Genomic DNA, 25,912 nt, shown 5'->3' on the forward strand with positions numbered 1-25,912 from the left:
AGGAGGCACCGCTTCGGAGCCGAGAGCTGTGGGGGTGGGAGCAGCATTCCAGTAGCAGTGACACAGAATTCTTGTCCCATTTCAAGATGCTGTAAACATTGGCTGGCATCTTCTTCTCCTATAGTTTTATGGTTTCATGTTTTGTCTGTTAGATCTAGAGGTTAATTTGCTGTTGTTTTGGAGTAGGAACCTAATTTGTTATTATTTCCCCCAATATCATAACCAGTTGCTTCAATACCATTTATTGGCAAAATTGTAAATGTTCAGGTCTAGGCAGTTATTTTTATTTTTGCTATGAAAGAGATCTTATATCCTCACCCCTAATTTTTCTAACTGGCTGTTGTTGGTATGTAGAAAGATTAAAAAAAAAAAAGAATTTGATCCATTAGCAAATTCTTAGTAATTCTGATAGTTTTCCCATTGTCAGGCCTTTTTTTATCTTGTTTCTACTTTTTGAAACTTATTTTTGGAGTGGTGTCTGATTAATAAAATGCTAGGATGACTGGCCCATAGGCTGTGGGAAGTGGCCAGGGCATGGTGACCTGATCATGGTGACCTGACCAGGCAGGATTGCTGATCATAATAATTATGATTGAACAAAGTAGGGTAAAGGTCAGGATACCAAGAACTTGTGGAATTTATCGCAAATCATAGGAAGTCTGACCCAGTGTGAATCACACCACAGATCAGATCACATATCCTGACCTGACGTTTAACTTGGTCACAGCCCTGCCCTGGTACCCGGCTGTCTGTTAGGGCTGTCTGTTAGTTACCCCCGCCCGCCCTGCCTGACATGGCAAATTGCTTACCCAGGGTTGTTTAAAGGGATGTTGTGCCCGGGGTGAACTTGTTCTGCCTGCGCTTCCCTGAATAAAGGACTGAACTCGCCAGAGATCAGCACAGCTTTTAGGGATTTGCGTGAGCTGCAGCACCCTGCCTTCAGATGCACAGCAGGCCTGCGTTGTCCCGGTCTGTGCTCGCCAGAAAGGCTGCGTAGACCCAGATCTCCCGCATGGGCAGGCCGGTCTGGCCCAGAGCAGCAGTTTGCTCAGGCTGTGCAGTGGCATGGTCCTGGCTCGCACAGGAGATCTCAGTAACCTGAGACCTGCATCTGTGACTTTCGTGTGGTTTAGACCCATTTTTCTTGAACATTGTTTCACACTGAAGCAACATACTTTGTGGGCTTTACACCCCTGTGCGCACTAGTGAGTGCTCCGCTCCCGGGGAACTAGAAGGGGGAAGACCGCAAGGGGCACGGCAGTGATCTTACAGGTGCAGGTGTGTGGCAGAGGGAAGTGTACCCAGTGGGAGGGAAATTTGGGGAACCTTCTATGGGCGGGGGGCGATGCTGGGAGCCATTGTATTTCTAATGCAGAAGAGCCCCTAGGAAGGGAAGTAAGTTAGCTTGCCAGCTCATTAGCAAACTTTCTGATCGGTTCCAGGCCCAGTGCCTGGTGGCCGAAAGCAGAGAGAGGAGAGACAGCCGCCTCTAGCAGCTGCTGGGCCCGGGGCAAGGAGACCCATGGAGGCTTCCATTCCACGTTTCGAAATAAATATTTCATTAAAATTTTGTTCCAATTACAGTTAACTTTCAGTATTATCCCGTATTAGTTCCAGATGTACAGCATTGTGGTTAGACAGTCATGTACTTCACATAGTCCCCCCGCTATTTTAAGTACCCACCTGGCCCCATACTTAGTTATTACAATATTATTGCCTATGCTCCCTTTGCTGGCCTTTACATCCTCATGACTATTCTGTAACTACCAACTTGTACTTCTTTTTTAAAAAAAATATATATTTTATTGATTTTTTACAGAGAGGAAGGGAGAGGGATAGAGAGTTAGAAACATCTATGAGAGAGAAACATCGATCAGCCACCTCCTGCACGCCCCCTACTGGGGATGTGCCCGCAACCAAGGTACATGCCCTTGACCGGAATCGAACCTGGGACCCCTCAGTCTGAAGGCCAACGCTCTATCTACCAAGCCAAACCGGTTAGGGCCCAACTTGTACCTCTTAATCCCTTTACCCTTTTCACCCAACCCCCATCCTTCTCCCTTCTGTCAACTATCAGTCTGTTCTCTGTATCTATGAGTCTGTTATTATTTTGTTTATATTTTTTTTTAGATTCCACATATAAATGAAATCTGATGGTATTGTCTTTCTCTGTCTGGCTAATTTCAGCAAAATGAAATAAATATCTAGAAGTTATAAGTCACCCTTTGTATAAATCTGGTTCCATCCTCCTCTCTTGATAAATATACCTTCATAGCAACCTGGGCAGCCAGATTCAGATTTAGAATTCTCAAACTCAAGTTCCTTGCCCAGAATCTCCCTGCGGTACATGTCTACATCCCTGGCCACAGGTCCCAAGTCTGTCTGCACCCTCTGCTAACAGCCTCCCTTGTACAAACTGAAGGAAGGGTACCACCTTTGAGAGCTTGGACCAGGCAGGTACTGAAGCAGGTCCCAGGGACCTGTGGTGTGGTCTAGAAGAGTGGTTGGCAAACTGCGGCTCGCGAGCCACATGTGGCTCTTTGGCCCCTTGAGTGTGGCCACAAAGTTTCAATCGCACTGTATGTGCGCGCCCGCACGTGGTATTTTGTGGAAGAGCCACACTCAAGGGGCCGCAGTTTGCCGACCACTGGTCTAAAAGATGGGGCGGGGTCTGGGTAGGCACATCCCTGGGGCTCTGTGAGCTCCTGGCTCCATGGATGTGGCATTGCTGGAGGAAGTGTGAGCAGGACCCTCTAAGCATGGTGTCCAGGGCATAGGTTCAACCTCTTGCCCAGCCTAAGATAGACAGGGTTGGGGATGAACGTGGGAGGAGTGGATGGAGCACATGGGAGCTTCGAACCCCATCCTGAGCAGGTGAGGTGCTGTAAGGGGTGAGATCAGGCACCCCAGGCACAAGGGCCCAGGGAAGAGCCAGATTGTATTATTAGAAATGCCCTTTCCCCTTCTGGATTGTGGGTAATTCATGTTCAGAATTACCCCTCATCTGACGTAGACCTAGTGCACGTGTCCTGCCCCTGTCGCAGACCCCTCTCCTTTCCAGTGCCCGGGTCTTCCTTATGATATGGCTTTGGCGTTGGTGGTAATGGGTCTGATGCAATAAAAGGAGCCAGTAGTGGGGTTGGAGGCGAATAGAGGGCAAATGGCTTCTCTCTCTCTGCTGCCCTCCCCTCACTCTGCTCTCACAGATCTGCTGGGCTGGTCCTCATTCTTTGCCCCAACTCCCCACACCCACCCAATACCTGTCTTTCCATTTCATTTCTTTCCTCATTTTCTGTTTCTCTTTTTTGCCTGAGAATTTCTTTGTTCCTGATGGTCAGTGGTGGTGGCTTGGCAGGGACAGTGGGGGCTGCACAGGAGGTGGGAGACACGCCCCTTGCAGCCCAGTGAGCTGTGATATCACTGTTGTAGAACTACATATATTCAGGCATGTTACAAGTTAAACAGGCTTTTGTGGGTTGACATGGAAACCCAACCATCTCTAATAACATTATTTCTGGGGAGAAGCACCTTCCCAGTTTCAAAGAACTGATGTGCAAATGAACTTCCAGAACAAAACGTGCTTGTCATTGTGGCTGTTATTTTTAGAAGTTTGGGTCTGAAAGGGGCTCTGTGTACGTCAGTAAATGAATTGAATTAAGTTCCTTCCAGTTCCAAAGTGTCTCCGATTTTTGTCCACCTCCCTCATTTTAATAGGCCAGGAAACTGCTATCAGAGTCTGTGAATTGATTTATGCAAAACGAACACAAAGCTGTGGGTGGGACCAGGCCTGGGATCCCCCTTGCTTCCATCTTCTGTTACTATCAGGACGCAGGGGTGCCATTCTGGTATCGGAGGACTAAGCCCCAGCATCCGTTTGGGGGTAGATGGCTCAGGAGGACATGCAGGGGAGCATGGTGGCCTTGAACCCCGGTGGAGGCTGTCGGCACCCACCTGTACGCCCAGGAACCTCAGTACCACTTGCACATGTTAGATTTCATAATCGTGACCATGTTAACATGAGACCATATTTGAAGAGAAGGAGCAAGAATCATAGCTTTTTAGAGTTTAAAAGTGGCCTCAGAGGTTATTTCCTCAACATTCTCAAACAGTGTCCTCCTCTGCATTAAAATGAGATGGATCTGTATGTGGAATAAATTATTGGATTTTTTTTTATGGCTTTGTAGCATTCTTGAATTTCCTTACCTTTAAGAGTTCTAGTGCATAGAATAGTAACTACTGCATTTTAGAACCTGACGGCATTTATATTCTAGGGTACCGACTGCATAGCATCCATGAGGCTGTTTGCCATCTGTGATACAGGCATCGCGGCACATCAGGATGATAGAAATGGAAGCACCCGGCGCGGGGCCTGCCTGAACCAGTTGTACCAGTTGTGTGGTTTCCGTTCTTGCTGTCGTTGTTGTCGCTGTAGACAGGGATTCTCTGTCAGACGGCAGTCTCTTCCTATCTGGTTTCCCGCGCTTCCTGGTGCCTCCTCCTTGATTTGGGGTGTTTTCTGTCACTCCAGAGGAATCTGTTTCCTATTCTGAAGAGGTCCAAGAGGTGCAGAATTTCTTCTTTTTGTAAATGTTTTTAAGATTTTTGGTTTGGTACATTCCAGGAATCACTTTTCATTCCTCTCTGCTACCTTGGAGTCCTTTCAGTTATGGCTTCCCCACCTTCTCCCCCCCCCCCCCCCCTTTTCCTGTACACCATTAGTCTTGGGTTTCTTTTCTTAATAAGCTGGCGACATAGGAGTATTCCTTAAGCTTATTTACCTTCTCTGTTGGGAGCCTGATTTGCATTTATGTCAGGTATCATTAGTAATTGCTCAGCTATGAGAACAACATAAGACAAGACCTTGTCAGGTTGAGCTGCCCCGTTCCCCGGGCTTCTCTGGGAACAGTCTGTGTTCTGTCTCTGGTTATCTGAAGAATGACCGGTCTGGAGTCTCCCTCTCCCTCTCCTGACCTTTGTCTGTTGGCTAGGTCTCAGTGTTTCACACTAATTCTCACCATCCGATCTCCTTTAGGCCACTAAGCGAATACAGAGACCTCTCTCTGCTTCCTGTCCATGCCCCCGAATGCTGGGTGTGAAGATTAAAGCGATTGTCTAATATTTGGGATTAGTCCCTGAGGAAATGACTTAGGAAATGTGTTTATAATGTAGCTGAGCAGTGGGGTATAATGTTTTTCAGACAATTTGAAAATGTCAGTCGTCTGTGACTGAACATTTCCCACAGAGGAATTCTCCCTACCTCCCTGCTGACTTCTGTACCCCATTTCCCCCATCCACATACTCTCTAACTCTTCAAAGCGACTTTTCACACCTGTTCTTTTCTCCTCAGTCCTCCAGCATCTCCTCATCCTTCCTTAATATCAACTGGTGACCTTGTTTCTCATTTCACTGATGAAGTAAGAACACTTTGAAGATAGCGACTCTGCCCTTTCAGTGCTAACACTACAAACCCATCCCACCGTCCTTCTAGATTTCAGATTTATTTCCTCCTAAACCAACAGACTCACCCCTGTCCAAGGCCTGCCCTTCTTACTCTGGATTCCATCTATTCTCACTTACTTAAGGGTATTCCTCCCTCCCTCCCTCCCCCCCTCCCTCCCTCCCTCTCTCCCTCCCTTTCTTATTTGTTCCAGCTTTTGTCCCCACCACTTTACCAAACAGGTCTTAACAAGGTCACTAATAACTCTTACGTTGTCAGATCTAATGGTCAGTTCTCAGTCCTTATCATACTTGGTTCATCCTCAGCATTTGGCACTATCCTTTACTCCTTTCTTCTTGATTTTCTGCCCCGATTTCAGTACCCAGCCTCTCAGTTCTCATCCTGTCTCTGTTGATGGTTTCTCTTCCTCTTGCCAATGTCTCAACACTGGACGTCCCTGGCTCAGTTGTTGAGTCCTTCTTTTCTCTCTTCACTTACTTTACAGATGTTCCTACCTAATTCCATCCTTCTGTATCTTCAAATATTTACTTTTGGTCTTAATTTCATTACCTGCTCCTTTTTATACAACAACGCTACCTATTAGATTTTTCGTATTGTTCCACAGTTTCTTGAGGATGTAATTTTTATTATTTTTTATAATGTTCTCTCTGTTCTTCAGATTGGGTAATTTCTATTGATCTTCAACTTTTCTGGCTTTTCCTCTTTAATCTCCATTCTGCTTTTGAAATGATCCTATGAGTTTTTGATGATAGATATTCTGGTTTTTCAGTTCTATAATTTTCATTTGGTCCTTATTTATAGTTTCTGTTTCTCTGCTGGGAACACCTAGTTGTCCATTGATTTTGAGAGCATTTACCTCATGGAACATAACTATAATAGCTGCTTTAAAGCCTTTGCTTGAAAATTCTATCATCTTGGTCATATTGAGTTGGCATCTATTGATTATTCTTTCCCTTGGGAACTGGTTACATTTCCCTGGTTCTTTCTGCATCGAGTAATTTTACGTTTTCCTGAATGTTGTGAATATTATGTTGTGTAAACTCTGGGTCTTTTTGTACTCCTCGAGAATGTTGGTGTTTTTTTTTTGTTTGTTTTTGTTTTTTTATTAAATCTTTATTGTTCAGATTATTACATTTGTTCCTCTTTTTTCCCCCCATAACTCCCCTCCTTCCAGCTCCCACCCCACCCTCCACCCTCACTCCCCACCCACTGTGTTCATCCATAGGTGCATGATTTTTGTCCAGTCACTTCCTGCATCTCCCACACCCCTTTTCCCCCCAAGAATAGTCAGTCTATTCCCTTTCTATGTCCCTGATTCTATTATAATCACCAGTTCATTCTGTACATCAGGTTATTTATTCACTTGATTCTTAGATTCATTTGTTGATAGATGCATGTTTGTTGTTCCTAATTTGTATCTTTACCTTTTTCTTCTTCTTCCTCTTCTTAAAGGATACCTTTCAGCATTTCATATAATACTGGTTTGGCAGTGATGAACTCCTTTAGTTTTTCCTTATCTGTGAAGCTCTTTATCTGACCTTCAATTCTGAATGATAGCTTTGCTGGATAAAGTAATCTTGGTTGTAGGTTCTTGGTATTCAGCACTTTGAATATTTCTTGCCATTCCCTTCTGGCCTGCAAAGTTTCTGTTGAGAAATCAGCTGACAGTCGTATGGGTATTCCCTTGTAGGTAATTGAGCCTCTTTCTCTTGCTGCTTTTAAGATTTTCTCTTTGTCTTTTGCTCTTGGCATTTTAATGATGATGTGTCTTGGTGTGGTCCTCTTTGGATTCCTTTTGTTTGGGGTTCTCTGCGCTTCTTGGACCTGTAAGTCCATTTCTTTCTCCAGATGGGGGAAGTTTTCTGCCATTATTTCTTGAAATAGGTTTTCAATATCTTGCTGTCTCTCATCTTCTGGCACTCCAATAATTCTGATATTAGACCGCTTAAAGCTGTCCCAGAGGCTCCTTACACTATCTTCACACTTTCGGATTCTTTTTTCATTTTGCTTTTCCAATTGGGTGTTTTTTGTCGAATCTTTGGTTTGATTATTGTACTCCTCTGGTCTGCTATTGGGTATAATATTCTTTATTTCAGTCCGTGTATGCTTACTTTCTAATTTCTTTATCGTAGCATCGAGGGTCTCATTAGTTTTCGTGAGGCTCTGCACAAATTTATGGCAAGCCCTCAAAATTGCGATTCTTAGCTCCATATCCTCCATTTCTGTCATGTTTTTTTGTCTCCGCATCTTTTATGCTTTCTTGGTGCACCCCCTTGTGGTCTCTGTGCGCAGTCTTGTTCTAGCCAAGCCTTAATTGTTGTAGTTAACACTAGAGGGATTTGACCCCCAGGCCGACTGGCTATAGGAATCAGCTGTATGGAAAACGTCTGCCTTCTGGGGAGGCGCTAATCCAGCCTTTGCCTGAGGCGATCGGCAAATGGCTGTGCGCAGGCTTTGGGCGGGGCGGGATCAACAGGGCAGGCGGAGGGAGCAGTTATGGCCATGCTCAGTCCCGTTCCCAGAGGCTCTGCTTCTCAGAACCCCGGCAGCCGCTGCAAACCTCGGAGAGAAAGCTGCCCTCAGGTTCCAACTGATGCCGGATAATCCCGCTTCTCCCGTTTGAGTCTGGGTCCCTAGAGACTCGCCCGGATCTGGAGCCCAGAGTCTGAGACTCACTCCCGACAGAAAACGACAACCGCGCCCTCAGCCACCAGCCCGCTTTGCGCGCGCACCTCGGTACCTTTGTATTTTCCACACTGCGCCGCCTCTGAGCCTCGATTTGCTGTTCTCTTTCCTTCTAGTTGTAGAGTCTCTCTTCAGCCAGCCTTCCTGTGGTTCTGGGTGATGTCCGTTCAGTCTTTTAGTTGTATTTTTGAAATGGTTGTTTGCGGCAGCGGTCTCCGGTGTTTACCTACGCCGCCATCTTGGTCTCCCCCGAGAATGTTGGTGTTTTTTGTTTTGTTCGTTTTTTATTTTGATGTAGGCCGCTCTCTGTCTCACCCTCTTTGAGTGGAGGTTCCAACATAGCTGAGTTTTCCAAAGGCTCTGCTTTCTGTTCTAGGTCTGTCCTGACATGTGCCCCTCAAGGGTGAACTCGAGACTTGGGTGGGTCCAAGTACAGAAGTGGAGAATCCCCTTCCCCAGCTCTCTCCTCTCTGGTTCACTCACACTTTTTGGCTCGTAGGAGAGAGACAGATGGGTTTTCTGTCTGAGATCTACCTGACTGTGGACCTCTGTGAATGGGGCTCACCCTTGGGGCAGAGCCAAGGGAGAAGGAGAAGAGAGGGAGAGGAGAGGGAGAAAGGAATTAACCATTTGCAGGTTACTTTCCCAACTTTGCCCCCTTTCTGCACTCTGCTTTTTTCTCCCAATGTTTTTTATTGCTGTAAAATACGCATAACATAAAATTTACCATCTTAACCATTTTAAGAATATAATTCAGTAGTATTAAACACATTAATAATGTTGTGCAGCCATCACCACCATCCATCTCCATAGCTCTCTTCATCTTGCAAAACTAGAATCTTTTTATCTTATAAAACTAGAACCCTATAACATTAGACAATGATTCTGCATTTCCTCTTCTTCCCCCAGGCCCTGGAAACCACCATTCTACTTTCTGCTTCTATGATTTTAACTATTCTAAGTATCTCATATAAGTGGAATCATGCAGTAGTTGTCTTTTTTAGTGACTGGCTTATTTCACTTAGGATAATGTTTTTAAGGTTCATCCACATGTCAGAATGTCCTTCCTTTAAAGGCTAAGTAATATTTTATTATATGGCTATGTCACACTTTGTATAACTATTCATCTATCGATGGACACTTGTGTTGCTTCTACATTTTGGGTACTCTGAATAATGCTTCTATGAATATGGATGTACAAATACCTCTTTTAGACCCTGATTTCAATTTTTATGTATATATTAATAAATGCTGGATCATATGGTAATGCTAATTTTGTATTTTTAACTTTCTAAGGAACCAACATACTCTTTTTTTAAATCCTCACCCAAAGATATTGATTTTTAAAGAGAGAGGAAGGCAGAGGTAGAGAGAGAGAGAGAGGAGAGAAACATAAACATTAATTGGTTGCCTCTTATACGCACCCAAATTGGGTAATGAACCTGAAGGGGTATGTGCCCTGACCAGGAATTGAACCAGCAACCTTCCAGTGTACGGGACGATGCTCCAATCAGCTGAGCCACACCGGCTAGGCCAACATACTCTTTTCCAGCTGCACCATTTTATGTTCCTCTAACAGTACATAAGGGTTCCAATTCTCCACATCCTCACCAACACTTATTATTTTCTGTTTCTTTATTTTTTTTTATAGGAGCCATCCTAATGGACGTGAGGTGGTATCTCATTATAGTTTTGATTTATATTTCGCTAATGATCAGTAATATTGAGCATCTTTTCATGAGCTTATTGGCCATTTGTACATCTTCTTTAGAGAAACATATTTTCAAGCCCTTTGCCTATTTTTGGATCAGATTTTGTTGTTGTTGCGTTTTCAGAGTTTTCTATATATTCTAATTATTAATTCCTTATCAGATATATGATTTGCAAGTATTTTCTCCCATTCAGTAGGTGCCCTTTACTTCTGTTGATATTGTTTTTGGTGCACAAAATTTTAATTTTTTATGAAGTCCAATTTGTCTATATTTTCTTTCATTGCCTCTGTCTTTGGTGTCATATCCAAAAAAATCATTGCCATATCTAATGTCATGAAGCTTTTGTCCTGTGTTTTCTAAGAGTTTTATAGTTTTAGGTCTTTGATTCATTTTTTGAGTTAATTTTTGTATATGGTGTTAGGTAAGGGTACAACTTCATTCTTCTGTATGTGACTTCCAGTTTTCCCTGCACCATTTGTTGAAAACATTGTCCTTTCCCCCATTGAATGGTCTTGGCATCCTTGTCAAAAATCATTAGACCGTACCTGTGAGGGTTTATTTCCGGGCCCTTGATTTTATTCCGTTGATTTATATATCTGTCCTTACACAGGTTTCATACTGTTTTAACTACTGTAGGCACCATCTGCCTGCTTTTGTTTCCTTTTCAGAGTTCTCAGCTTTTTGTAGTTTTTCCAGAGTTTCTAGTTGTAGTCAGAGGGAGGATGATTGTCACAGGCATTCACCAGTAAGATAGTTCTGTGATTTGAAATGCCTTATTGGCAGCACCCAGATTCATATCTCTTGCCTGCACCTCTTGCCTGAACTCAACTTCTTTTCAACAGTTATTGGCTGCAGCTAGCATCCTCACCTTCTCTATTTCCAGCATCTCTGAAGCATAGCCAGGTTGGTTGTAAAGATCAAGGAATTATGTGGCTCAAATGCTTAAACCCAGAAACCCAGTGAAGACTCTGAATTCCATTCCACCCTCGTTCTTTGCGTCCACGTCTGTCTGTAGTGCCGTGAATGAGTGGCCATGTGGGTTATTCACAGAAAGGGCAGTTGTCATTGCAGGGTGTATGTTCTCACTGCTAGTAGACGTGTTCTCTGCATGGTCTCTGTGCGCTACTGGCATTGTATTTAGGTAGTTCCTAGGAGTCTTTAGCTGTCCAGGTCTTAGGGCCGTTTCCAGCGTCCTAAAGGCGTTAAGGGAAACACTTGCAGCCTGTTGGGAAGATGCCGACTGTATCTGAGATATGACTCAGCAGGAAGAAGAATGTTTGCTGCTTGTTCTTTCTAAGGCTACATTATAAATTAGGAAATCTTTTGAGATGGCCTCTGGATTTACTTCTCACTTCTGATTTTTGAGGATGTTATTCTAACAGTTAAATACAGTGCTGACAACCCAGTCTCCCACTGCCCCAGCAGGGAAACTGTTATTGCTCAGTAGCATCGTCCCATAATGAACCAGCTTAAGTGGTAAATAACTGATGTAGCCTGTTCTCGTTTTGCTTTTCTAAGTGCAGTCATTTCTTGTTTGTCAAGTTTTATACGTGTTAAGGCTTTTTCCTTCTTCTTTATGTGACAGTGTGTTTTTATTTTATTGTTATGAGAGTAGCAATTTGATACTGCGTGGTTGGAATTTAGGATGAATAGTGGATTGTGAACTATTAAGAGATATACTTTTATGTTTTGGGCATAAGCAATTATGTAATTGTCACCCTTAAGTAACTAGAAAGAGGGAAAATAGTAGAAGTATTTTCTGCATAGTCTCTTTGTGCTAGCTGGCATTGTATTTAGGCAGTTCCTAGGAGTCTTTCGCTGTCCAGGTCATAGGGCCGTTTCCAGCATCCTAAAGGCATAAGGGGAACACTTGGCAGCTGTGTTGGGACGATGCCGACTGTGTCTGAGATATGACTCAGCAGGAGGAAGGATATGATTCTCTTGGTGAAAGGAAGACTTGGGGGAGGGGTGATTTTTAAGCATCGCTGCAGCTGTAGGAAAGCCAGAGTGTCTTCTGAGTACTCACATTCACTTTTTGGTTCATTTATTAATCCAGTGTTTATTACATGTCCTGCTCTATACAGGTCACTGTGCTAGGTGGGCATCTAGGGAAGAGTTCCTCTCTGACATACAGAGTTGCTGCTGGTGGGGAGAATGGGGAAGCCAGAGCACCTCTGTGAGTCTCATGAAAAGATGGTCAGGGGTGGGTGGCAGGAACCTTGACAGGAAGAGAGGAAGAAGAGTGTGAGTATGCAGCTTTAAGATACTGCTGTCCTGTGCAGTTAAAGTGTACACCATGAACCTTAACACTGTTTATATTCAATTCTTTGCATTTCTTTTGAGGAAATAGAAGCAATATTTATAATAGTTTAAAAAGGGAGAAAGTCTAATTGCCCCACAGATCAGAATGATGAAATTAAATCATGGTACCTTCTTGAGATAGAGTTCTCTGCAGTCATTAAAGATCATATTGCAGCCCGACTGGCATGGCTCAGTGGTGGGGCATTGACCTATGAACCAGGAGGTCATGGTTCAATTCCTGGTCAGGGCACATGCCTATTGGTGGGTGTGCAGGAGGCAGCCAGTCAATGATTCTCATCATTGATATTTCTCTTTCTCTCTGAAATCAATAAAAATATATTAAAAAATCATATTGCATAATAATATTTGATGGGAAATGCCATCTAATGAGTGTGTGTGTGGGGCAGCCTATAAAGCAGTATGGTTTCAATTTGGTAATGCTACGTTCTCCATCCAGACCAGCGGGGCTGCCCTCCTGGAATTGTAGCCATTCCTACCCCCCACCCACAGGCACTTCCAATGGCCTCACCCTGCTCGGCCACTTACCACTCCATACTTACCACTTTCTAACAGACTATACAATTTACTTGTTCATGTTATTGCTTATTGTTTTTCTTTCCTGATAGAATATAAGTTGCAGGAGGCCAGGTTTTTTTTTGGTTTGTTTGTTTTTTTGGTCTATTTTTCTCACCGATGTATCCAAAAAGCCTAGAAAAGTATCTGGTCTGGCACATGGTAGATCCTAATTAATACTGCAATTGTTGAATAAATGTTGAAGGAAATGTGGTTGGATTATAATATAGGTGGTTGTTAAATTTTTTTCTTTTTCCTTTTCTGAATTTTAAGTATTTTTTAAATAGTAAACACAGATTGCCTCTATAACGAGAGGGGAAAAATCTTTAAAAAGATATTGTTACATATGAATTCCTCTAATAGCCCTGACTAGTTTACCTGGGGAAATGGCTGGAGGGACGATTGGAGGGGCCAGAACCAAAGATGTCCGTTGTGCGCAGAGAACGTGTCGAGCCGATCTGGGACCTGGGTTCTGCTCTGCCCGTGGCTGTCCGCTGGGCTTTGTGCCATTTCTCCTGCTGCACCCCAGGCTTGTGGCCGCCTGCGTGTCTTGCTCCTGCATCCTCCTTCCTATTTTTCCAGTAGTTCCCATGTTGTGTTTTCTTCCACTGCCAGCTTCAGTCATGCTTTGTTTCTGTGGCCTCTGTGACTCCTCTGGCCACATTGTCCTTGGGGTGCCCACGGCACAGGCAGAGTGTGCCCCGCACACCGGGCTCCAGGAGGCCCCGCCTGGCATTGCTAGTTCCCGGCTCTCACAGCGGGCCTCAGGGGAGCCACGTTTGCAATGGACATTACCCAAAGGGCTAAAGCTACCTTTGCTGGGAGCCAAGTGGAATCTATTTTAAGACAGAAACCATAGAAATACTTGAAGCACATATGCTCCACTTGCCTCACGTGTTATCTTTTCTCTGCAAGTCAATGACAAGCTGCTTGAGAATAAGATTTCTCTTTTCCACTTTTCTTGTCTTCAGCAGCAGATAAACAGTTCTGGTCTCCAAGTTGATGTCATATACTTGATGGTTGGTCCTTGGTTTCCCATATATGAGATAAATGTTTCTGACCCTCCAAGGGATGGCGTAGAATAATACAGGGGCAGGGATTCGAGCGTCTTAGAAGGCATTATATATGTATGCACATCAATATTTAATGACATTTTGGTATTAATAATTTAAAAAGCTAATAAGCTAAAGTGAAATATTCAGGATATAACTTGCCTAGCGTAACCTTCTGCTGTTCAAATTGTACAATTTCTATTCAGGGAATACAGATTGAATTTTTGGAAGCAATTAGACAACAGATTATTCGATTAGGTAAATGTTGATTGCGATTCTGCTGCTTACAAGGGACTGCAGTAGGCGCTGAAGGGACTGTGGAGGTCAGGGAGAGATTACATGTGATCTGGGGCAGGGGGACGTGCACGCGGTGGGGCACACTGTGGTGAGCCCAGAATGATGAACTTTGTCAGGTGGGAGGTTGTGGATGTGGGGAAATAAAGGATTCCAGGGAGAGGTAACAAAATCAAAGGGGTAGGGGGAGAATATTTGGAGGAGTAGCCAGTTATTCCTGGGCAGGACCATGGGGAACATGCAGGTGAGGGGCGTGGGAGAGGAAGGCAGCAGGTGGATTTGGGCAGCGTGGAAACCTTCGTGCTGCAGTGAGAAGCTCTGTTATCGGCCCTAAGCCTTTGGTTATTTTACACTAGAAATGGGTTTTGAGAGAAAAGGCTTACAGTTTTTACATGGTTTGATAAACAGAAGAGTGACCATATGGTATGATAGTGCCTTTCATCTCATACTGAAATTAATTAAGCGAGGACACATAAAATCAAAGAGAAAATTGTTTGCTTCCAGAAACAGGTTTTTTTTGTTCTTTTTTTTTTTTTTTTTTCCTCTCTGTGGTTGCATAGCTACTGGATTGGACTAGAGCTTACATTGGCAAATTGATTCAAACTACTATTGAGGAAATGAAGGTAAATTTCACATACTTAAATTATTTTCTCAAAGCCATATAGCAAATTATTGAAATATTTTTGAATCAAATCCATGTGTCTGGGCTCTAAGAAGCCTGCTAAGAAACCTTGTGATTTTCCGGATGTTATCAATGTGACTGATGCCATGTACATGCAGGGAGTGCTCTGACACAGTGCTGGTTCTGTCTTCCGCTTTGTGCAGAATGTGTTTCAGTCAATAGTTATCTAGAGCACATTTTAAAAAATGTGTTTTGGGGAGGACTCCAAACCAAGATTGCTGGAAATTCATAAATTATTTTTCAGAGAATTTCAAAAGGTCTCACAAGTATATTTTCCTAATCCTATGTGATTTATACCATTTTCTTACTTAAAATAGATGAGCAGTTTAGAAGTATATAACTGAAAATCTTTAGGCTTAAGTTTACTCACAAAGTAATTGATCAGTGACTTAATTTTTTTTATGACTAAAAAATTCAACTTGTTTCTTGTTTAGTTTTTAAATTCTGAAATATATTCAAAGAAAGCCAGCTGACTCAGAAGTGGAAAGTTTGTCTATTTTTGTAAAATTTTGTGTGTATATGTATATGTGTATGTGAGTATATGTGTGTATGTGTGTATGTATGTATGTGGTATGTGCATATATGTGTGTGTGTGTTGTGTGTACATGGTGTGTGTGTGTACATTGTGTGTGCATGTAAATGTATGTATGAGTGTATTTGTGTATGAATGTATGAATATGTGTGTATGCATATGTGTCTGTGTGTATTGAAGCGTATGTGTGTTTGTATGTAAATGTATGTGTGAATGTGTATGTGTGTGTATGGTGTGTATATGTAAATGTGTATGTGTGTGTATAAGTGTATGTGTGATTGTATGTGTGTATGTATTCATGAATGTGTGAATGTATATGTGTGTATGGTGTGTGTACTAGTATGTGTGTATTGTGTGTATGTATGTGTGAATGTTTGTATGTGTGTGTAAGCATGTGTGAGTGTATGTGTGTGTGTAAGTGTGTGTGAGTGTATGTGTGTATGCATGTGTGTGTGTGTATGAGAGAGAGAGAGAGAGGGCTGGGACTCTGTTAGTGGAGAAACAAGCTGAGGAGCATCTGTTCCTACACTGTGTCCCTGAGTGGCTGCCAGGATGAGGTGGGATCACAGGAATGGAGGAAGGGACAGTCATGATTACTTTACATAATTTAAGAAGAAATGGTGAGAGGATGTGTGATTTTACCTTTCCATTTTGCATTTTTGAAAGAAAAGTAGAAAACATACTTATCAAAACTATTTTTCATAATGTAGATTATTACTATGTTTTTCTTTTTGGAGCCAATTTTTCTCTCCCCTCCCGCCGCACCCCCCGGGGAGTTAAAGGCCACAATATGTGCTGCTGGTTTTCACTCTTAATTCATTTCCAGCTTCTCTTAATATCTGAGTTTTTACAGTCTTGTTCAACTTTACTATTCTCATTTTCAGAGGAGTTAATAACCTGTACTTCAATTATGTTTCCTTTTAAAATATTGAAGTTCAAGAAAATTCCAAGATCATTCATGGCATTTAATACTTTTTTCATATGCTTTATCAAATTTTTGAATTCTTACCAATATTTACTACTTTTATATTGAAAATGTGTGGATGGTATAATCCTACACTCCAGTCTCTGTGGTGTAATTTATAGTGATTTATGGCCTACGATTTTCACATTCTCCCTCACAGAGCAGCAAATGATCTTCTTGGTGTTTTGAAAGTGCCCCTCATTTGAGGGAGAGACGTTGGGTTTTGAATTGCAAATACCGTTTCCTCACTGTGATTTTGTGGTCATGTTTGGTTTATGATCTTGACCTGTCTATACGCTAGTTGTGCTTTGTTCAAAGGGGGTGCCATGGCACGGACCCATCTCTTTCATTGTTATATGGAGTAATACTTAAGTCACTTCACACTTTAAGTGCTCAGGCAGAGTAGAAATTATGTCTTTTAAGAAAAAAATAGAAATTATGTCTTTTGAGGAGAAGATGTTAATACATGACATGAAGTAGAATAGGAAGAAGTAAGAGATGGGGATTTCTTCATAGGGTCTGGGGCCAGCTACTGGGTTTCTCTGGGCCTCCGTTCACTCAGCTGTAAAGTGAGGGCGGCGGGCTGGATGCTTTTCATTTCCCTACGTCACTGGCACTTTGTGGGCTTTGGCGCTACGGGAAGAACACTGGTAGAATATCTGTTCCTTTTTCTCCAGCACGTGGATCGAGGCTCCGTGAGCTTTAGCAGAGCGTACAACACCCTCCTTTTACTTAACATTTCACACACTGAAAGGGAAGGGTCTTGAAAGTTACTTGGACTTAATCTCGACAGGCAATTGGGAATGATTTCAAAAGGATGAAAATGACCTAAACCTGAACTGCCAAGAGAAGAAAATGTAAAAAATGAGGACAGTCGGACTGGAAAGATGAAAGATGAAGCTAAATCTGGAACATGATCAATGCTGGTGAGAGGAATGGGGGCCCTTGACTCCATCCAGGGAGATGAGACCAAGAGGTTACCTCTTGGAAGTTGAAATCATTTTAAGTGAGTAGAGGATATACTCTTTTTTTAAAAAAATATAATATATGAGGTTTTAATTTAACATTTTAGGAATCTTGATATTTTTATGAGAAATATTGTAATACATAATACATTCTTCAGTTGATTTGTTGAACATATATATTTCCATTTAATACAAGATTATATAGTACATATATACTTAGTTCACATTTGTTTTTTATCACATCTCACATCCCATGCTTTACTAAACCTCTCTCTTTTTTAAAAAATTTGTTTTATTGCTTAAAGTATTACAAAGAGTATTACATATGTCTCTTTTTTCCCCCTTGACCTTCCCCCGCCCCCTACCCCCCAGTGTCTTGTGTCCATTGGTTATGCTTATATGCATGCATACAAGTCCTTCGGTTGATCTCTTACTCCTCCCCCCCCCGCCCCCAACCCTCCCGGCCTTCCCACTATAGTTTGACAGTCTGTTTGATGCTGCTCTGCCTCTGTATCTATTTTTGTTCATCAGTTTATAATGGTCTTTATTATCCATAAATGACTGAGATCATGTGGTATTTTTCTTTCATTGACTGGCTTATTTCACTTAGCATAATGCTGAGGATATACTCTTTTATCAAGAGGATAATACATTTTTAGTTATTCATTATCCCAAATGTAACTAACCCCCACCCTTGCATAGTGTGTGAAGTATGCGGGAAGTTGATGTCCTTTGGGAGGTGAACAGGAGAGAGGACCACGCTGTCTGATGCTACCAGTCCACCCTGGTTCTGATGGCAGAACCAAACCCTGTGCTTGGTGGACTGCGGCTCTGCTCTGTGGTTGCGGTTGCGTCAGTGATGGCGGTGGTGAGGCCCACGGCATCCCAGGCTGGATGTCGGGAAGAGGTGTGGTGAGTCATCACCGTGCAGGGAGATTTCAACACAGGCTGTGAATGAGAGCATTTATTCCTTCAAAAGTCCACTCACAGCCAGAGTAACTTTGAGACAGCTGCCTTTTCTTGATCCTTCCTTCTGAGTTCTGGCTCCTAGGTCTTATCTCAGGAGGCCAGCTAACTAATTTGAAATGATTTTAAACACGATGTTCACAGCCTGAAAGAACCATGGTATTTAACACAGTTTGGTAGTGAATACTTTTACAAACAAGTTTGTATTTTATATTCAGAAATGCCAAATGTATCAGTGAGGGTAGTTTGGAGCTGGGTAGAAAGGCCATGTCTTTACCCAGCCACCCGATGAAACCAGTAATGAATTCATTCTTCTCCTAGATATGCAGCTTTGGAAAATGTTTTCAGCACAAATCTGAGGGACATTTGGGAAGAATATCTCAGTACAGAGAGGTGATGAGGGCAGACCTGCTTTATTTCCAGGGGCCTATCCTGAGCCATTGCCTGGGCACCTCCGAGGGGGTGGGAGAGGGCCTGGGTGTGGGCGTGCTCTCTCCGGCTGGGTGTCCCTTTGCTGGTAATTGGAAGTCTTTGCTATGATGAGAGTGTCATTTTGGTTTTGTATAGGAAGTGACATTTGTCTATTGTTTCGAAATTGCCAGAGTCTCATCAAAGCCAGATCTGAAAGCAATTTCAGGGTCATACCAAACCCCAAGGAGAGAGAACTGCAGCACTGTGGGGGAGGAGGGCTGGATTATCTCCTCGGCTCTTCTCAGCTGTCATTCCTGATTCCTTCCTGATGAAACTTTTTGCACAACAGAAATGTAGTATTACATCTCCCCACAGGTTGCTTCAGGTGATACATTTATCTCCTTAAGTATCATATAGTGTAGACTTCCCCCTTCTCCCCCTCCCCCATGCCCTAATGGTGATCATTCTTTATACCTTCCTTCCTTCCTTGTCCAAGGTTGGAGCTGGTGAAGCTTAAGGAACTGCTGCCATCCCTGGCCATGCCTGCCTGGCGTGTCAATAAGGCCTTCTTTGCAGCCTCTACGATTGTCTGTTCCCAGCTCACGAGAGCATGAATACTGTGCTGTTTGGAAGGAAGCCCATTATCGGGACCCCATCCCAGGCGGAGAGGCAAATTGGGATATGAGGTCATTGGTTGTTTCAGATTTATGATTTGCTCTGGGTGTATTTAGTTGTAGCAAGTACTTGTCAACACTTTTTGCTTTTAGATTTTTTGAGGGGGTGGGAGAGAGGTTTAAAAGCAAAATAATCATCCAAAGAAAACATAGGCTTTTCATACTATTTTAGCCTTAAGCCAGGGTAAGAGATAGAAAACTACCATTGAGTGCAGACCTGATCCTAAGTCATGGATGGTGGAAAAACACCCTCATTAGGGCTGTGGTTATCTTTAAACATGTTGATGTTGTGCCAGGGAAGTGGTTTCCCGACTGTCTGGGGGACCTGTGGCATTGTAGAGGCAGAGCCATCATGATGGATGAGAAACAGAACAGATCCGTGGGCAGAGAACATTGTACAGTAGTTCAGCTTATCTGCGGGAGGTAAGACCCCCAGTGGATGTTCTGAACCCTACATGTGCTTTGGTTTTTCCTGTACATACCTACCTTTCCACTTGAAGGAAGCACTTGCCTGCTTCTCTTGGGCATCCCTGAATGGCCAGTATCACCACTCCTGCACTTTGGGGCTTCCGCTAAGTAACATATGCAGGACTTAGACACCAGCACTGTGATAACAGGACAGAGGATCTGATCACCTAGGCGGCTACCGAGAGACCAGTGGGTGCGGAGCATACACAGTGTGGACTTGGTGGACAAAGGGATGATGATGTCCCGGGACGGAGCGAGCACTGGTCATGCTACTCAGAAAGGCATGCCATTTAAACGTTATGACTTGTCCGTTTCTGAAATTTCTCACTTAACATGTTCAGACTGCAGTTGACTATGGGTACCTGAAACTGTAGGAAGTAAAACCTCGGCTAACGGGAACTACCGTCCACCAGTTCTTCCAGGTCTGTGTAACCCTGGCTGTTTTCCCATTTTCCCTTTGTTGTTACAGATGTGCCTGGCACTGTAGGCAGGCAATGCGCAGGTTTCGACCTTTCGGGGGGGGGGGGGGGGGGAGCGGGGGCTGGAGGCAGTGGGGAGTGGCTGAGGGCGCAGGGCGGCTGGCTGCACAGCAGCCTCCTGAGGGGGGCGGGGGAGAGGGCAGCGCTGCTCATGCCGCAGCAGATGGTCCTGCTGTCTCCCCATCACTCACAGGGGGCGGTAGTGATGGACCCAGTGAAGCTTCCACCAGTGCTGGCCGCTGTGACCAGCGGGGTGAAGCCCAGCACATGTCTCTTTCTGATGTGCTTCCTGCACACAGGCGTGCGTAGGGCCAGCTGCTGTGTTTCGCTTCAGGACGGAAAGGTTTCCGGCGGGGAAAAGAGGAAATGATAGAATAATAGGAGGTTTTTCCACGGAGAGGAAATACCATTTCCTAGCAATTACACAGAGGTTCACTATTTAGATTGCATACAATTATTGGGCGAGAGAAACCTTTTTAACCAAAACATCACCTTAACGTTTTTTCCCCCTGAATTGAAAATGTTTTATGTACAAAGAGCTAGCATTGTTTCTGCGATAAGGTAGATGTCTTGAATGACCCGTTCATGGCAGCTCACTTACTCCAACTTAATGACGCCTGTGTCCTCTGCGTACTGGTGGGAACACTTGGCCGCACATATTGAGGCATGTTTCCGGACCAGACCAAGCCGATTGAGCGGATGCGGCAAGAATGAGAAACTCTGGCCGAATTTCCTCCCCTGTCTCCAGGGGAGCTGCTGGTGGCCCATCTTCCTTGCTCGGGTGCAACGAGGCAAAAGATTTAGTAAACAAATCCATATTCCATTTTAACTTTGATTTTTTAGAAGTCAGCCCAGCCAGCACGGCTCAGTGGTTAAGTGTCGACCTCTGGAGCGGGAGGTCACAGTTCGATTCCCGGTCAGGGCACATGCCCGGATTGTGGGCTCGATCTCCAGTGTGGGGCGTGTAGGAGGCCGCGGATCAATGATTCTCTCTCATCATTGATGTTTCTCTCTCTTTCTTCCTTCCTCTCGAAATCAATAAAAATATATTTTGAAAACATCAGAGTGTCGGGAGCATAAATTTACATTGTACTTGCTTTAGATAACGAGTTTCAATAAAGAGCAGGAGAAAGTGCAGAGAGGGACAACTTTATATGATGGAGGGAGAGGAGCTGCTGCCGGAAGGGAGAACTTAAAACTATCCTCTTTATCAGAGAAAAGTGAAAATTAGGAAGGGAAATAGTGGGTGTGGAATATGGGCTTGTTTACGAAATCTTGAAATATTGGGATGCAAGCGCGCTCTTTGGTCAAAGTAAGTTTAAGAGGAGACACTGTTCCGAGAAGAAATAGGCTACCGAGGAGCTGGCGAGGCAGGACAAATCCACGACCTGACGTGCTGGTGGTGGCTCCATGAGGACGTCTATTAGGAGTAGAGTTGGACCCGAACGTCAAGGCCCCTGCAGAGGGATGACCACATCCTCCCACAACAACAGAACATTCTGGGCGTCGGTCGCATTTATTTTTATAGGGGCCGTAACCCAGAGGATCGTGAAATAGATCAGGAATGAAGGTCCTTATGATAACTCTTCCCATCCAGACTACATGTTGCCTGTGTTACTTAAAAAAACACACCTATAGAGCCATAGTTGTTAGATTATTAAATGAGTTACCGCCTAGAAAGCTCTTAGAACAGAATCTAGCATATGATCAGCATTCAATAAGTGTGAGCCATTATTATTCTGGCCATAATTGGCTGCCATCTCTTCAGCACGAGAAAAGGTGGGCACCTGTGGTGAGCAGGAGGCCCAGCTCTGTCCCCCATGCAGGTGCCTTGCTGGAGGGTTATGTGCTCTGATGGTCAGGGTCTGGGCTGACAGCGCTGTAGCAACAGATGAGGCAAAATTGGATGATCTGCTAGCCTTCAGCCAACAACCCAGGCGGCAATGAGCAGGGTGTGTGTTCTGTGCTCATATTACAGGACATTTGAAAAGTCTCAAAGAATGAGCTGTGATTCCAGATCCCTCACACAGACACTGCTGGTTTGGTACATTCCTTAGATTCTAGAGAGTTTTTTCACTTCAAATGTTTTACCTTCATTTTATAAACAACTGTACGTGGTACTGCCTCGTGACTGCAGCATTCCACCGGGGCCAAGTGCTGGGTGATGATCGTATGAGGTACTTTCTGCTCCGTGACTCATCTTCACATGCTCTGAGAGGAGCCTTTGCCCTGTTTCCAGGAATGAGGCCTGAGGCTCCCAGCACCCTGCAGCTCTGGGGTGGGAGGATGGGAAGGCCCTCTCCTGTTAGGATGAGGTCACTCCAGGAGGTTTTGGGGATGCACATCCTACTTAAGAATGTGGTGTTTGGCTCTGAGTGTGTTCTGAGCAGAGGAGACACTGGCTCCTGGTGCTGGCGTTCTCATCTTCGATGCTCTCGCCTTTGATGCAGGGGATTAGATGGGGGTGGCTCTGAGAACACTCCTTTTGCCAGTGGAGCTGTTCGTGAGGAAGCGGGTGGCCTTTGTTATCCGGTGTGTCTTGTGTGATGGCACTCAGAACCCCAGACTTTTTAGATGTAATAGGGCAGGCGGTTCTGGTTGGAGGTACGGTTGCCTCCAAGCCAGCTGGCAACAGGGAAGCACTGGGATTTCCCACTATTTTGCAAGATTATAATCTTCTGGAGGATGTGGCACCATCGTGTTATGGAAAGATTATGGGGTTGAATCTGACTTCTGCCACTCATCAGCAGTGATAGAAGGTGTAATTATCCCCAATTTACAGATGAGGAAATTGAGGTTTAGGGAGATTAAGTAATTTGCCTGAGGTTGCATAGTTAAGTTAAAAGAGCCGGGATGATCACTCAGGCCTGTCTGGCTCCTGGACTGCACTCTTAAATCTCTCATCTCTCTCTCTCTTTTTCTTTCTTTCTTGTTTTAAAATTGTGGAGCAAACATTTTTATCCTCTTTGGTCCCATGGCTAGGACAGTACGGTAGCCCCTTTATAGTCACATGTATGAAATCGTAATGAAGAATGTGAACTTCACAGCCCCACAGATGGACCTGGTTTAAATCAGGGCCTGGCCACATCCTAGCTGTGAGACTGGGCAAGTCACTTCACTTCTCTGGTCCTCAGTTTCCTCATCCATAGGCCAAGGACGACGATAGTACCTGCCTTGTAGTTATTAGAATATTCAATGAATTACTGCCTAGAAAGCACTTAGAACAGAGTCTAGCATACGATCAGCGTTCAGTAAGTGTGAGTCATAATTGGCTGCCATCTCTTCAGGCATGAGAAGAGGTGGGCACCCTGTGGTGAGCAGGAAGCACAGCTGTGTCCCCTGTGCAGGTGCCTTGCTGGAGGGTTATGTGCTCTGATGGTCAGGGTCTGGGCTGACAGCGTTGCAGGTTACAGATGAAGCAAAATTGGATGATCTGCTAGCTTTCAGCCAACAAGCTAGGCAGCGATGGATAGGGGGTGTTCTGTGCTCTTAGGATGAAGAAAAAAAAAAGAAAATAAGAATTTAAGCTGGTATCCAATTTTGGGGAAAAACACTTTTATGGTAATTTATGAGATCTGGGCAGATTCAGTTCGAATACTTTTAGAGCCAGTACCGAGAGGCACATTCTGAGGGATGCCTATGACGAATCGTCGACTCATGAGAGACAGTTTGTTTTGTAGGAAACACACAATTACTTGCAGAAGGCTTTGTGGAAGAGTTTGAATTGTTGATGAAAATTAATGTTTTGGGTTGATGCCGAGTGTGGAGGGCATCTAGGACTAGGGGAAGAGCCCTAGTGAAGGATCGGGATATAGTTGAGGCAAAGAAAGGGTTGCTTAGAGTTGAGAGTGATAGATGGGAAATGATGGAAGACATAGGCAAATTGGGACTGGATGATAGTATTCTGTTTTTTGGTATAAATTTAACACGATGAGCAGAGAAATATCGTACATCCTTCTTCTGGGAGAAACCTTGATAAACTTGCCCAGAATGTATATTCCCATAAAGGAGAATTGGACATTGAAATGCCAAAGCCATCCTGCAGAAAATGTTCATGGTAAAGAGAGGTAAAAAGAAAATAACCTTTGCACTATCAGTGAGAATTGAACAAGTGATTCCATTACCTAGATTAATAGAAAAACCATTTATGAAGCTAGTTACTCACAGCTTCCCATCAAATGTAACTAGCCATCAGATACTGGCTTTTGTGTATCACACCTCAAGGACCTATTTAACACACAGTTTTGTAGATGAGAAGGTAAATACTATGTATTACTTCTTAGCCCCCCAATTGTCTTAGAGGAGTTGAAGCCAGCTAAAATACCATGGCTTATAAAACTCTGGGGGAGCATAGAACTTGCTTGGATTTTGAAATTCCTCATGACTTTTCTTGGTGGTTACTATCTTGATATATATCTTAATGAAGTATGGTTGGTTGAATAATAATTAGCCATCATTTTTCTATCATTGTTTTGCCTGAGTGAGCTCTCAAGGTTGAAACCAAAGAACTTATATACTTACTAGAGGCCCGATGCATGAAATTCATGCAAGAGTAGGCCTTCCTTCCCCCAGCTGCTGGCACTGGCTTCCCTCTGGCACCGAGACCCAGGCTTCCCTCCTCCGGCAGCCGGCAGGCACCCGGGACCCGGGCTTCCCTCGCAGCCCCGGCTTCATCCGGAAGGTTGTCTGGAAGGATGTCTGGTCTAATTAGCATACTGTGCTTTTATTATTATAGATATGCATAGCCCATGGACAAGGGCAATAGGGTAGTGAAGACCTGGTGCGGGGGTAGGGACAGGGAGGAGGGGAGATAAGGGGAGGAAATGGGAGATATTGCAATACTATCAACAACAACAAAAATATATTAAAAAAAAGAAGAAAAGTGCCTTAAAGACAGCTTGTATCTGAAGACTACAAAGCTGATGCCTGAGACTTCTCCGCCTCAGGCGTCTAACTGATGATGTCTGGACACTCAGCACCATGGGGCTCAGCCAGTGTGCCTTATTGGACCCTCCACTGACCTCCGCCGTGGAGAAGTTCAGGTTCTTAACATTGGCTTTAAAGGCCCATGTGATCTGCCCCATGATACTCCTCTGCCCTCGTCCCCTGGCTCTCCTCACTGACTCTGCCTCTGTCATGTAGTCCTTTCCCAAACATCCCAAGTGTGGGCTCATCTCCAGACATTTGTACTTTCTGTTCCCCTGTCTAAAACACTCTTTCCATGATGTATTTGTTACTCCCTTGTTATTTTTTTCTTAAGTTTTTATTTATTGGAGAGAGAGAGAGAGAGAGAGAGAGAGAGACATCAATTTGTTGTTCCACTTATTTAGGCATTCATAGATTGCTTCTCGTATGTGCCCTGATCAGAAATTGACCCCACAACCTTAGTGTATTGGGATGATGCTCTAACCAACTGAGCTACCAGGCCAGGACTGCCCTTGTTATTGCTTCCCTAGCCTGTATTAATACTAGATTGACCTTTATGTTTCTCTCATCACAAGACAAGTATTATGTCACTATTTTTTGATTTGCATTGTAGCTCTTGAGAAATCAGCTCCTTGTTGCTCCTTTGAAGGTAATCTTTCTTTCATTCTGCCTGCTTTTAAGATCCCTTTGTCTTTGGTGTTCTGTATTAGGTGTGGAGGTCTTTTAATGAATCTGTTCTGGAATTATTGGATCTTCTGTGTCTCTGGATG

At 43.9% G+C, this 25,912-nt stretch overlaps 1 protein-coding gene across 4 annotated transcripts in view; it reads left to right on the forward strand.

Moving 5' to 3' along the window:
* Positions 1-25,912, forward strand: part of CSGALNACT1 (chondroitin sulfate N-acetylgalactosaminyltransferase 1) — a 313,490-nt gene that overhangs the window by 58,739 nt on the left and 228,839 nt on the right. Inside the window, exon 1 of one of the 4 annotated variants that reach the window (XM_070408514.1) lies at positions 17,042-17,179. The exons of the other annotated variants lie outside the window; for them this stretch is intronic. The gene's annotated coding sequence lies outside the window, so the exon portion shown is untranslated. Of the gene's footprint in view, positions 1-17,041; positions 17,180-25,912 lie in introns of those variants that run through there. 4 annotated transcript variants of the gene reach the window in all.

The sequence above is a fragment of the Myotis yumanensis genome, unplaced genomic scaffold (genome assembly GCF_028538775.1).
Source record: "Myotis yumanensis isolate MYYU_CA2020_CCGP unplaced genomic scaffold, mMyoYum1.0.hap1 SCAF_3, whole genome shotgun sequence".
Lineage (NCBI taxonomy): Eukaryota > Metazoa > Chordata > Mammalia > Chiroptera > Vespertilionidae > Myotis > Myotis yumanensis.